This window comes from Pan paniscus, chromosome 1, assembly GCF_029289425.2.
Source record: "Pan paniscus chromosome 1, NHGRI_mPanPan1-v2.0_pri, whole genome shotgun sequence".
NCBI classification, from domain to species: domain Eukaryota; kingdom Metazoa; phylum Chordata; class Mammalia; order Primates; family Hominidae; genus Pan; species Pan paniscus.
In genome coordinates, this window is record NC_073249.2 from 73,811,127 (window position 1) to 73,824,319 (window position 13,193).

Below are 13,193 nucleotides of genomic sequence, written 5' to 3' on the forward strand. Positions count from 1 at the left end.
CAACTGAAGGTCTGTGTCCACACAGAGTCAGGTAAGAGACCCTGATTTTTAAAAAGTCTCCGGTCTACCTCTCTACTTCTTTGGAATACTAACTGGATGATACCAAATTCAAGCTGTTGCTATTGAATAAACATGGGAAGTACAGGCTCTAAAATCTCATCAAGATCACCATTAGGTTCATGGTAGAAAAATATGGGATGCCAGGAATGTTGCCTGTAGGTCTCTCTTGAATGGCTAACATATCTCTCACACATTTGGAATGGATATACACATCAGATCCTAGTCCTGCAGTGGCCTAGGGATAGTTCTTTTGATTTGGATAAATTACTGCATTTGCGGAAGTTCTCGGAAGGGCCTTATGTCAAGCAAATGAGTTACTGGTATTTGTGGGATGAATATTATTCTAAGAGGAAACTTAAAAGTGATTTAGATAACCAGAGAGAAAGACTGAAAAAAAACCAATAGAACAGGAAATACAAAAATTAAGAGCACTTTCTCCTTCACAGAAACCTCCTCCTCCATTGCTTATTCTTGTTCCCTCTGTTCCTGCTGCCTCACTTTATCCCTCCTTGTCTCAGACTCCTGGAAAGGGATGCGTGGTGAACTTTTAGACAAGGGGTTTTCCTGTTTAGGGGGTTCCATGAGAAGAGAAAAAAGGATGTCACTTTTCCAGCTGTAAATGAGTTACCTGCCCTGCTTGAGGACGTAGAATTGACTGCCCCCTGGCCTATCCCCAAGTCCACTTCTTGCCTTAGACCAGATTTCACCTCCAGGGATCTCTTCTCATCCACACACCATTTAGCTAGAAAGGTGAAAAAGATGAAGATAAATAATCAATATCCTGGAATAATTGAGAACTCAGATAAGAGACTGTGTCCCTGTATGAAGGCAGCAGGATGGAGAGTTACTTGGAAAAAGACAAACAAAAAGATATTAGGTTCATAAACACCAGTATGGAAAAACAAACCAAGGTGCCATATAATCCTCCCTTTTTCCTATTTTAATGCATAGAAAACCAGCCCTTTTTACTCAGATCACCAGCAAATCTGAGGCCACCGAGAAGCTCCCCAGGACCCTTGGGCGCAAAGGAAACATTAAGCATCTATGTGCTCTTCTCCCCTGCTGATATCATCCATCTGAAGGATTTTTCCCGTACCCTGTGAAGATACACAAAAGTTTGCAGAAATGCTCCACAGCTTGTTTTTAGTTTACAGCCCTGCACATAGGGTTGTGCACTGACTCTTGTGGGTAATCCTGCAACCAGCCCATTTTGCTTGTTTGAGGACCTGGAGATGATCCACCACCTAAGGTGGCACTGTGACCAGAGGAAATTGATTACCACTCCCCTACAACTACGGAACTGAGCACGTTAGAGATCCATCCAGAGCGATTGCTAGCAGCAGTACTTAAAGGCTTTCCACTAAAGGTAAGCTGGGAGAAGTTGCAATGGTGTACCTAGAAGAATGAGTCCTCCATTGATTTCCAGCAGCAGTTTTTGGAGGCTTTCTCAGAATTTACTAGCATGGACCCAGGAGGAGATAAAATCACTCCCTAATCTTGGCAACCTTTACCTCTGCTCTCTTGCTGACTAACCAAGCCCAAATTAAGCAAAAGGTGTTAGGATAGCAAGGACAGACTATTATTCAAATCCTAGCAGCAGCCACTACTCAGTTTAGGGTTAAGACAAGGAAGAAAAGCAGAGATTAAAGACTGCTGTGTTGGCTACTCAGTGAGAATTATTACTAAGGAGGATAATCCCTATACCGGGCAAAGTATAAAGATAGCAAAGGAACAGGAGAAAACTGAATGTTATTATTGCAAAATACCAGGACATTGGAAGGACTATAGAAAGAGACTCGGGAGGATATCAAAATTGCAGAGACAGGAGAGTCAGGAAAGCCTAGAAAGATGAAACCCTCAACTAGGAAATAGTTGGCAAATGGCTCAAAATTCACAGATTGGGGGTATCTCAGAGGTGGGAAGTGGTAAACCATCTATGTCAAGGACTTTTACTGAACCCCATCCATCCTTGGCTTTTCTGGTAGATATTGGTGCTACTTATTCTGCAGTTTCCTCAGAAAATTCCTGCTTTCTATCTGGCAACTGATTAGTACAAGTTGTTGGTACTTTGGATCAGCCTCCATTTATTCCTTTTTCTCTTGGATTCCCAGACAGGTGCTCTTACTGAGGTACCTTCATTCTGACTTTCTCCTGTATCTCCTATAAAACTATTGGTGAGAGACCTACTCTGCAAATTAAAGGCTACTATATTTTGTACTCCAGATAGCCTATTGGTGAAGCTCCTTGAACAAAAGAGCACCTGAAATGGTTACTATGTTCCTCATAGAAGAAAAGGGACCAGGCATGGTGGCTCATGCCTGTAATCCCAGCATTTTGGGAGGCTGAGGCAGGAGGATCAGGAAGATCACTTGAGCCCAGAAGTTCGAGACTAGGCTGGGCAACATAGGGAGATCTGTCTCTATTTAAAAAGAAGGAAAACAAGAAATTATTTTATTTATTTATTTATTTATTATTTTTTGAGACAGAATCTTGCTCTGTTGCTCAGATGGAGTGCAGTGGCGTGATCTCAGCTCACTGCAACCTCCACCTCCTGGGTTCAAGTGATACTTGTGCCTTAACCTCCTGAGTAGCTGGGACTACTGGTACGTGCCACCGTGCCTGGCTAATTTTTGTATTTTTAGTAGAGACAGGGGTTCACCATATTGGCCAGACTGGTCTCAAACTCTTGGCCTCAGGTGATCTGCCTGTCTTGGCTTCCCAAAGTGCTGGGATTATAGGCATGAGCCACTGAGCCTGGCCAGTAAGGGAATAATTTAAAAAGGACATTCACCCTGTTATACTACCATACTTCTAGTGAAAAAGGAAGGTAAGTTTCATAGAGATATACAGATTTGCATGAGATCTTGGAGACATAAATAAACTTACTGTTCCATTAACTCTGTGGTCCCTAACCCTGTAACTATTCCAACTTTGGTACTGTCATCTACAAATATTTTTTTCTGTGATTAGTCTATATTTTGCTTTTTCTTCTGTTCCTCTAGTGGGCAAGTCTAAATGTTTTTTGCTTTTACTTACGAAAGAGCCCAATATCTGTGGCAAATAATTCCTACAAATAATGCCTCCCTACTATTTTCTCTAGTTATTTTGAGGAAAACTTAGAGAAATTTGTTCCACCAGAGGAATCTATAATTAATCAATGTGTAGATGATTGGCTGGTAGCCTCAGAAACTAAAGAGCAACACAAAATGTATTAAAGCATCTATTGTCAGCTGAAGACTGTAAAGTGTTACAGTCTAAGAGTCAACCGATTTTGAATATCAAACAGCTTTCTATAGAGAAACAATTGAGACAATTTTGGGGATTAGTAGGACATTGAAGACAATGAATCCCAACTTCTGCTGAGTGTGCAAAACCTTCTATGAGCAATTGCATGATAACTCTCTCTGGCCTTTAAAATCTGAGGAGGCTTTTGTACAACTGAAATTAGCTATAACTTCTCCCCTAGTCTTGAGGATTCTCAATTTTGAAAACCTTTCCACTTATTTTGTTATGAAAATAAAGGTGCTGCTAGTGAAATATTAGCTTAAAAGTTGGGATTGAACTGTAGGGCAATAGTTTATTTATCAGTTCTAGGAGCCACTGCACTGAGAATGCCTGGGTGTCTGCAAGAGGAAGAGGTAGCCAGCATTCTTACTGAAAAAGCCCAAAGTCTTACCTTGAGTCACATGACTTATTTGCATGTCCCACATGCTGTGAAAGCAATCTTACAAGTCCATAAAGCCTAGCATTTGTCAGTATGCCATTGAACTAACTGTGAGCAAGCATTATTAGGTAGTCCTAACATTGTACTTGGGAGGTGCAATCTCCTAAACCCTACTACCCCCTTATGAGATTCTGATTAAATAGATGATCATGACTGAACAATAGTAATGGAAGATATTAAGCCCTGGCCTGATTTATTAGACTTCCAGTTTCAAAATGCAGATTTGAGTCATGGTCCTGGGCTAAGAAAGGATGGCTGAAGACTTTCTGTGGTGTGGTGACTTCTCATGAAATTTTGGAAGCTTATGTTTTGTCTGGAATTAAATCAGCACAAGCAGCTGAGTTAACAGCAGTTACTAGAGCTCCAATTCTTAGTTATGGACTGGTAAATTAAGTTTTACCTAAAGCTGCCTTTTTACAGATTTTATGTTCAGCCTAAAGGCTTTTCTATACATAGTGAACTGTAACCTAACTGGATGTGTAAACAGACTATAACCTACTCTTGGGACAAGAAGCCAAGTCTCAGCCCATCACAGCAGCCATACTTCAACCACTCACAGGTGACCAACTATTCAAACCGTGTTCAAATAAAGCAAATGCCAAACTGTAACCAGTTTGGCTGCTTCTGCACCTCGCTTGCATTTTGTATACATCATTTTCCTTTTTCTGTCCATAAATCCTCTCCAACCACATGGCAGCACCAGCGTCGCTCTGAACATATTCTGGTTCTGGGGACTGCCTGATTCACAAATAGTCCTTTGCTCAATTAAGCTCTGTTCATTTGTCCAAAGGTTTTCTTTTAATAGATGGTGTCAGAAGTAGAATCTGAAATACAGCTTCTAGTGACCCCCAGGAGCATCAAGTAACCAAGCAAGGTACCTGCTGGCCCTATTATGTTCATTGTTTTCTCACAGCAACTGTGAATCATGGGTAAGCTCTCTTGGATTCTGTAGCTACATGGCTTTTTGTTTTGAGCTACCTGAGCTTGTTAGAGCACATTTTTATCCAAACTGTGTTCTGGAGTTTACAGCAAAATCTGTACTGGGTCTAGGATTAGATTGGATCTGATAATTAACTGCTTGCATCCAGTTAGTTGTCTTGGCTGTCTGACTGTGTCAGACAGGAACTGTCAGTAAATCGCAATACTGCAGGGGGTCTAATTTTTGGCTTCCAGAAATTTTTCAGATTTTTTGTGTTCTATCCCCTTGGTTGTTGTTGTTATTGTTGTTTTTCTTGCACTGTTAGGTAGGGGAAAATTCATTGGCTAAGTTGATCAAGGGGATCTAAATGGTCAAGGTAAAAATGGAATCCTTAATTTCTGAAGAACTGAATACTCCCCCTTCTGACTATGCCTACATTTACATGTATAAGTATTAGGCCCTAGAAACAGCAAATGCTTACAAAAATGGTGAAATGTTACTAAAGATATTTTAAAATTACAGTGGAATGTTCCAAATGAAAAACATTGCACTTTAAAAAGTGCATTTAAAAATGAAAGCTCCCAAACTAGGCTAACCCAGGGATGCCTATTTATGTGCAGAAGTTTCTAAAAAGATTTCGATGTTTTTATTACCTCTTTTAAAAGACCTTTATAAAAGGCAAATAAAAAGCTTAGGCAACGAATTGATAGGAAAAATGAAATCTGCTAACATTTTGGCTTAATAATTATTCCACCCCCAAATGTAAAAAGAAAGCTATCCTGGATAAAGGTTTTATAAAAGGTAGGGCCTCAGGTAAAGTAGACTTGCTTTTTCAGAGCTATTTGTGCTGAGTCCAGACGTACAGAATGCTTTCTTTGCCCTATTTCTCAATGTACTCCACCCTGAACTTAGTAATTTTAGTGAAGAAACAGTAGCTAAGTTAAAAAAAGAAAAAAAAAACCTGCCTATTGAACTAAATCATTCTCCAAAATATACCTTTCTGACATTTAGCTGGCTGCTTTGAAATGCTTTTGTAAATAAAAGTTACATCTATAAAGGAAATCTTCATTTGTAAGAATGCCTGCATCTGTGCACTTGGAAAAGAGGGAGGACTGAGTCACTAGAAACTCTTATCATTGGTTTAAATTTATATAACAAATCTTACCTTTGTTTAAGGTGCTTTTTCTTCCCATCTTGTCTTAACTAGGCCTTTACCTATATCCTGATCCCTTGGTTTGGGCAAATTATAGTACAATATTTAGGTCTGAAGTCTCAGTTCTCTGATTTTTGAGATATACATTTCCTACCTTATTTTACTTAAGAGTCATCCTATTAGAAATGCAAATTTAGGGTTGCCTAGCTAATGATTGCTTAGAACAATGGAACAGATAATTGGAAGATTGATTGTCACAATGGGGAAAATAAAAAAACTATTTGAGAGCTGGCAAATGAGAATCTTTATGAAAGCTATAAAATTTGCTTCTGTTATGTGTGTCTGTATGTCTATATGTGTTATGTGTATGTAATAATATTTGATTTAGAAAACTAGTTTAAAAATTATTGGTAAAATAAAATAGAAGTGGCCTCAGAATTGTCAGTTAAATATAATTCAGACATTTTTGCCTGGATCTACTGGTCAGACAGGTTTATGTTGTCTCCATGACATGTTTTAAAGTTATGAAACTGGTATCTTTGACATTTGCTTAATTTGTCTGTTAGCTAAAACTGTAAGGCACAGATGCTGGGCTACACTGAAGCCTTGTATATGTCTTACTGTGAGCTTGTTTTTTTATTTTGAGCCTCTGGATTCTGGGATCTGGACAGGTTGTTACAATAGGTAGCTAGTAAGATATGAGCAGAGCAGGAGAGCCCTCCCTCCCCCAACCAGGAATGTCAGGTGACTATCAAGTGATGGTCAGGTGGTTGTTAACTGTCTCTCTAAAATACTAATTGGTTTCAGCCAGTGCCAAGGAAAGGCAGTCTATAGATAGAAAAACCTGAAACTGGTGATCAGCAGCTTCCTGATAAGATCTCAGGAGTTGGGCGTGCATTAAGAGGCAAAATGGCAGAGTTTAACTGGTGTATGACCTTCTAGGGACATTTGGTAAGGGAAGAATGCCTCAGGTGAGCATGCATACATCTCCAGTAAACACACTGCACTTGCTCCTCTTCCAAGTGCTAGCAGTGCCACTGCTCATGTGGACAGCCAACCCAAAGGAAGAATAACAGAAGAAGGGATGCAAGACCCCAGAAGTATGCCAACATATAAAACCCCAAGTCAAAGGTCAAATCATGCACTTGATCTCTCAAGTCATCTCCTTGGCCCTTTTCCAAATAGAGAGGGTCAAGTATTTCCAAATGTATTTTATTTCCTTTTGTTCCTGCTGTAAAGCTTTTTAATAAACGTCACTCCTGCTTTAAAACTTGCCTCTGTCTCTCCTTCTGCCTTATGCCCTTGAGTCAAATTCTTTCTTCTGAGGAGGCAAGAATTGAGGTTGATGCAGACCCACATGGATTCACTGCTGGTAACAAGGTGACCATGGTGAGGCCTAGGAATATGTCCTCAGTGCCTGGACCACTATCTGCAAAGCAGAGCCAACCTCCAATGGCACATTCTCCCTGAACCAGTGTTGCCAGCTGGCCATGCCGGGAGGGGTTTGATCCTCCGGGTGTCATCTTCGCAGTTGTCATCTATCCTGAGCTCTATACCTGGTATGTAAATTCAAGACCCAGATGAGCCCTTCACTATAGAACTGCCTTGGGTGCCACATGGGTACTTAGGACCCAGGATGATTAGGGAAGGTATTAGGGAGGGTATCTATGTCATAATTTAAAAATTCTTTTCGGTAATTAAAAATCTTTAATCTGTTAAATTAACCAATAGATAGTCATAAAATGTTTGAGTTATTTCTAAGTAAGTTAAAATATAGAAACATTAATTATTTAACCTAAGTTTAAGTTTATATATCTTGGCATCTTATTTTTACATAGTATAGAGAAGCTAAATATGTTTAGATCTGTTAATAAACAAGAAAAACTGAAGAAACATCTTTCTTAAAACATTAGGAAATTATTTTCATCTACAAATACTGATATAAAACAGTTCAAAATTACTTCCTAGGTTTTCACTAGAAATTAGGGTTATTAAGAGTTAAAATTAAAGTTAATATATGTCAATAAAACTACCAGATATAATATACAGAATGTATTGTTTTTAAAAAGGAAGATATGTTTTTAGTGAGGAAAGTTGTAAAGGCATGAAGATGTGTATATGTTGAAAAAATAATTTTGTCTAGTTTAGAAGTTATTTCAAGTTTGTTTCAAATTGAAGGAATAAAATATGATATAGATAAAACTACATGGGTATAAAAATTTGGGGAAAGAAAAAATAGAAAAAGTTTGTGAGAGGCTAAAAAAGATTTATGAAAATCTTATATTGTATGTTCAAAAGCTGCCTGAGGTTGGATGAATTTGTTTGTAAGGTTTTAGTCAAATTAACTTTAGTGTTGATAATACACTAATACAATATCAAAATTTGGTTTCTCTTGAAGAATTTTATGTAGTACGAATAAGAGTCAGTAAAATATTTTTATTCACCTTTTGAGGAAACTGCAAAAAAGAAAAGGGGAAGAGAAGAGAGACAGATTCTATCTTATGCTGTCTTTATTAGGCCTTCGGATTATTTGGAAAACTGAGCCTCCTCTCTATCAAAGAGTAAAGGTTTTTGCTTTTAGAATCTTTTAATTATCACTTTGACTAAAAGAATGACTATTATTTTATAGTGACATGTGATACTACTTTGATTAAGTGTTTTAAACTTTTGATGTATTTGACAGGCTTCCCAAATTCAAATTTTCAGATTCAAAATTAAGGCATTTTGACCTCACACTAACTTTGGGATGTTACGGTGGGTCCCTGCAGCATCCAAAACAGGGATCATAAACAGGCTTATTTGACATGTTAAATTACATGAGAAATATTGTCAGATAAGAAATAATGTTTAACCTTCTTCAAGTTATGTTTTTATGGATATGCTATTAATATATGTTTCAAAATTATAAGAGATTCCTAAAATTCTGATATGCCTTGTTATGTTATTGGTTATAATTATGGTTATTATGCAACAGAAATAACCAAATTTATTTGTCATTTTTGTCTTTAACCATGACTATTTTAAGTTGTTTCCACAGTTAACTGCTTAGTTCTGATGCATTTTCTTTTTTCTTTCTCCCTTTTTTTTTTTTTTTATAGACGATGTCTCACTATGTTGCCCAGGCTGATCTTGAACTCCTGGGTTCAAGAGATCCACCCATCTCAGCCTCCCAAAGCGCTGGGATTACAGGTGTGAGCCACCGTGCCCAGCCCTGATGCATTTTCTGAAAGCTCTTCAGAAGCAAGTAAATTGCTAAAGTATTGTGTCTCCTAAAACGTTCATGGAAAGGATAGAAAGGACCCTGACATCATTTGCGCTGGGTAAGAATTCCCAGAATTCTAATGAAGAGACTGACTGGTTTATAAAACTGCTAATCCAAGCAAGACAAGAATTAATTGAATACCAAGGAAATACTTTGCCAGATTTTCATGCTAGATAAGCCAATAATGAAATTGTTAAGATCTGCAGTTTCAATAAACTCCATAGTCCAAGCCAAATTACCTCTGATAACTCATCTAATAAACAGTGCTATGCACCTGTATTGGAGAAACAAAATTGGTGTTTATGAGGTTATAAATTAGTTGTTAAATGTGGACTCATGGAGAACCTGGATAACCACATGGTCCCTCCTACATCCTTAAAGCCTCCACTATTAAAAGCTCTGCAATTTGTATATATGGAAGACAATAGAAACTTCTGGTTTTTGCTACCTGATGTGCCATTTGGACATTTATAGAGGGATTTTATTTCTCTGCCATTTTCAGTGCACGTTTTCTAGATGTTTAGAAGCTTTTTCATGCAAGAAGGCTGATGGTATAACAGTGGCTAAGAGGTTATTAGGAAATGTGTTTCCCTCATGGGGCATTCTGGAGAAATCTCCAATGATAGAGGTATTTGTTTCACTGGACAAGTTGTAAAACAGTTAAATAAAGTTTACAGATACAACAGCATTAGACAAAGTTAACTGAATTGGCTGGATTGCCTTGGTCAATGGTATTGCAGATTGATTACAATTAGATCCACTTTCAATGGAAAATATAAGTTGACCCCTTATGAAATAGTCACTGAAAGGTTTGTGCCCCTAATAATGGGACCTCATGTATCCTCTGCTCCTAAATTCTGAAATGACTAAATGCTGCAAATCTTTAATGCATTATGCCAAAGTGCACTTTTTTTTTTCGAGATGAAGGAAGCTTTTCATGATGCACTAACTGAAGACAATGAAACCCATTATGATCTAGAACCTGGAGACTGAGCCTTCTAAAAACATCAGAACCAGCATGGCACATGTATACATATGTAACTAACCTGCACATTGTGCACATGTACCCTAAAACTTAAAGTATAATAATAAATAAATAAGGAAAGAAAGAAAGAAAGAAAGAAAGAAAGAAAAAATCAGAAAAAGACTGCCCTTGCCACCTACACTGCAGCAATAGAATCTCTGGTCCATGGAGTCACTCATGCTAAATGTGACATAATCAAACTGAAACTTGAAACTTGAAACTATGGAAGCAGATAGATCCCAAAGCAGACTACGGTTGTTTTTTTTCTGTCTCTCTCCTGAAACAGAAGACTCTAGCATAAGAAAGCCCCTTCTGGCCCGGTGCTGCGGCTTACGCCTGTAATCCCAGCACTTTTTGCTTGAGCCCAGGAGTTCAAGACCAGCGTAGGCGACAGAACAAAACCCCATCTCTACTAAAAGTACAAAACTTAGCTGGGCATGGTGGCAGTCGCCTGTAATCCCAGCTATTCGGGAAGCTGAGGTGGGAGAATCACTTGAACCCGGGAGGTGGAGGTTGCAGCGAGTCGAGATCGCGCCACTGCACTCCAGCCTGGGCGACAGAGTGAAACTCCTTATCAAAAAGAAAGAGAAAGAGAGAGAGAGAAAGAGAGAGAAAGCCCTTTCTGGTGTAACCCTTACAAAAAAATAACCTGAAGTCCTTGTTCCCACCTTACAAATTCCACTGCTTTGCTATTTCCCAGTGGGATTTGAGTCCAAATAAGAACGTTTATGATAGCGACAGTGACATCAATCGCCTAAAGAGAGGATTTGTTAAATTAAGTTTAACCTAAAACTGCCTCCTTACATATTTAAATTTGGTCTAAAAGTTTCTTCACATAAAGTGAACTGTAACCTAACTGGATTTGTAAACAGACTATAACCTACTCTTGTAACAAATAGCTGAATCTTAGCCAATTACAGCAGCCGAGTTTCAGTCAATCACAGGTAGCCAACTGTTCACACCATGTTCAAATAAAGCAAGCACCGAGCTGTAACTAATCTGGCTATTTCTGTACCTCATTTCTGTTTTCTGTTCACTTTCCTTTTTCTGTTTAGAAATCCTCCCTGACCACATAGCAGTGCCAGAGTCGCTCTGTACCTATCGTGGTTCTGAGGGCTGTCTGACTCCTAAATCATGCTTTGCTCAATTAAACTCTGTTAATTAATTAATCACTTAATTTGTCTAAAGTTTCCATTTTAACCAGACTTAAAGTGTATATATATATGTATATATATACACACATATACACACATATATGTATACACACATATATATATGTGTGTGTGTGTGTATAGTCACACTGATAGTAACTATGTCTTTGGTGTCTGTCATGCAACAGAGCAAAAAATTTTTTAAATAGAGGGAATAGAACTGAAAAAAACCTCCTATCCAATTGGTAGCTGATTTATTAGGAGTTTTACAACTGCCTGCTCAGGTATCGGTAGTTCATTTTGCTAGCAAAGCTTCAAAAGCTGCTGTTAAAACACAGCAATCTCCAAACTTAAAAAGCTTCATTTTTAACACAATGAGAAACGTTTGTTCATTTTTAAAACAATCCTTTGTAAAAGAAAATAGACAAAAGGATTATAAAAGGGGCTAAATGAAATTTGACCGACTATGGAAACTACCTAGCAAACTAACTCCTATGCCACAGTACGCATTTGCTTGGTTAGTATTGTCATGTCATCAACAAAATCACCTGAATAAAAGAGGGAATTTAAAGACACTAAATTCTTTCTACACCTACCAAAAAGGGAAAAGTATTCAAAACGTATGGAAAAGAGATGTGCTCTTTGTCAGCAGAATTCTATACAGGCCACTCCCAAGGTAAGCCCAAGAAGTTCTCCCTGGCCAGCTTTACGAGGAACCTGGTGGCATTTGATTTCATAGAGTTAATGCCTACAGACAGTGCTTTTGTCTGCTTACGGTGTGTGTAAGGTCTAGATGGCCTGAGGTCTTTTCCTTTTCCAAAGCTGATGCTCAGGCAGTGATAAAGGCTCTCCTATTACACATAATTCCCACTTTTGGGATACTAAAGCATATTGAATCAGAGGAAGTCATTTTACTTTTACTCTTGTCCAGAAATTATGCAAATGTTTACAGGTCTCTAAAAGTTCCAGTCTTCTGCACAAGCAGAGCAAATAAATGCAAAAAAAAGCAAACCAAAAATCAAAACCAAACATTCCTTGGATAAGATTCAGCAATCTATCAGGTTAAATTGACCTAGAGCCTTATCAATTAGCCTTATTACAAATTAGAATTTAAAAAATAGAATAACCCCTGCAACAAACATGGAATCTCTTCTTTGGACTTATATTTGGGGAGCCTATGAATTTGAGTCTGAGGCCATATGATATGCCTGACTTAACTGAATCCTTTCATAATCGTATTCAGTACTTTAACAATCTTCTCTCTTCTCCCCAGAAACCCTGAGACAAAGTCAGAAAGATCTGGAAAGACCTGCCAGAGGAAATCTGCCACCCCTCTGGACTAGGAGACTTCATCTACATAAAAGTGGGCTGTCACCATGCTGGGAGGGACCCTTTAAAGTGCTGTCGATGACCCATAAGGCTATCAGTGCAAAAGGCAAACTGCTGAATCCAGGCTTCCTATGTGAAGCTAGCACCACAGGACAGGTGGACTGTGCTTTCTACAAAGGACCTAAAACTGAAGTTTTCTACTCACCCGAAAAGAAGTATTCTAGAAAATGTATTACTATTCCTATAGGCTGCCTGGCTGTTCTGTTCATGACGGTGGTTATTCCAATTACTTTGAGAATTATATTTATTAGAAAACAAACAGTATTATTTGTTGCACTTCTTTTTTCTTCTGCACTCCCAGTAAATGTTCCCATAACCCCACATCACCAATCAGCTTTAAATTATGCTCCCAGGATGAACATGATCTGGACTTACAAGTCCAACAATTTCATTTTTAGCAGAGTGTAAGTGGGGTCATTTTCACTAATACTGTTCAATAATAATGAAAGTAATAAATATGCATCCAGACACTCAAGCTCTAAATTTGACACCAAGAAAAGTTAACTGGTTT

At 38.2% G+C, this 13,193-nt stretch overlaps 1 long non-coding RNA gene across 1 annotated transcript; it reads left to right on the top strand.

Moving 5' to 3' along the window:
- The first annotated feature begins 1,446 nt into the window (after positions 1 to 1,446).
- On the top strand, positions 1,447 to 12,946 carry LOC129397566 (uncharacterized). The gene is made up of 3 exons (XR_010110480.1): positions 1,447 to 7,415; positions 8,955 to 9,176; positions 12,567 to 12,946. It is a non-coding gene; the product is annotated as an uncharacterized LOC129397566 (long non-coding RNA).
- Positions 12,947 to 13,193: the final 247 nt, after the last annotated feature.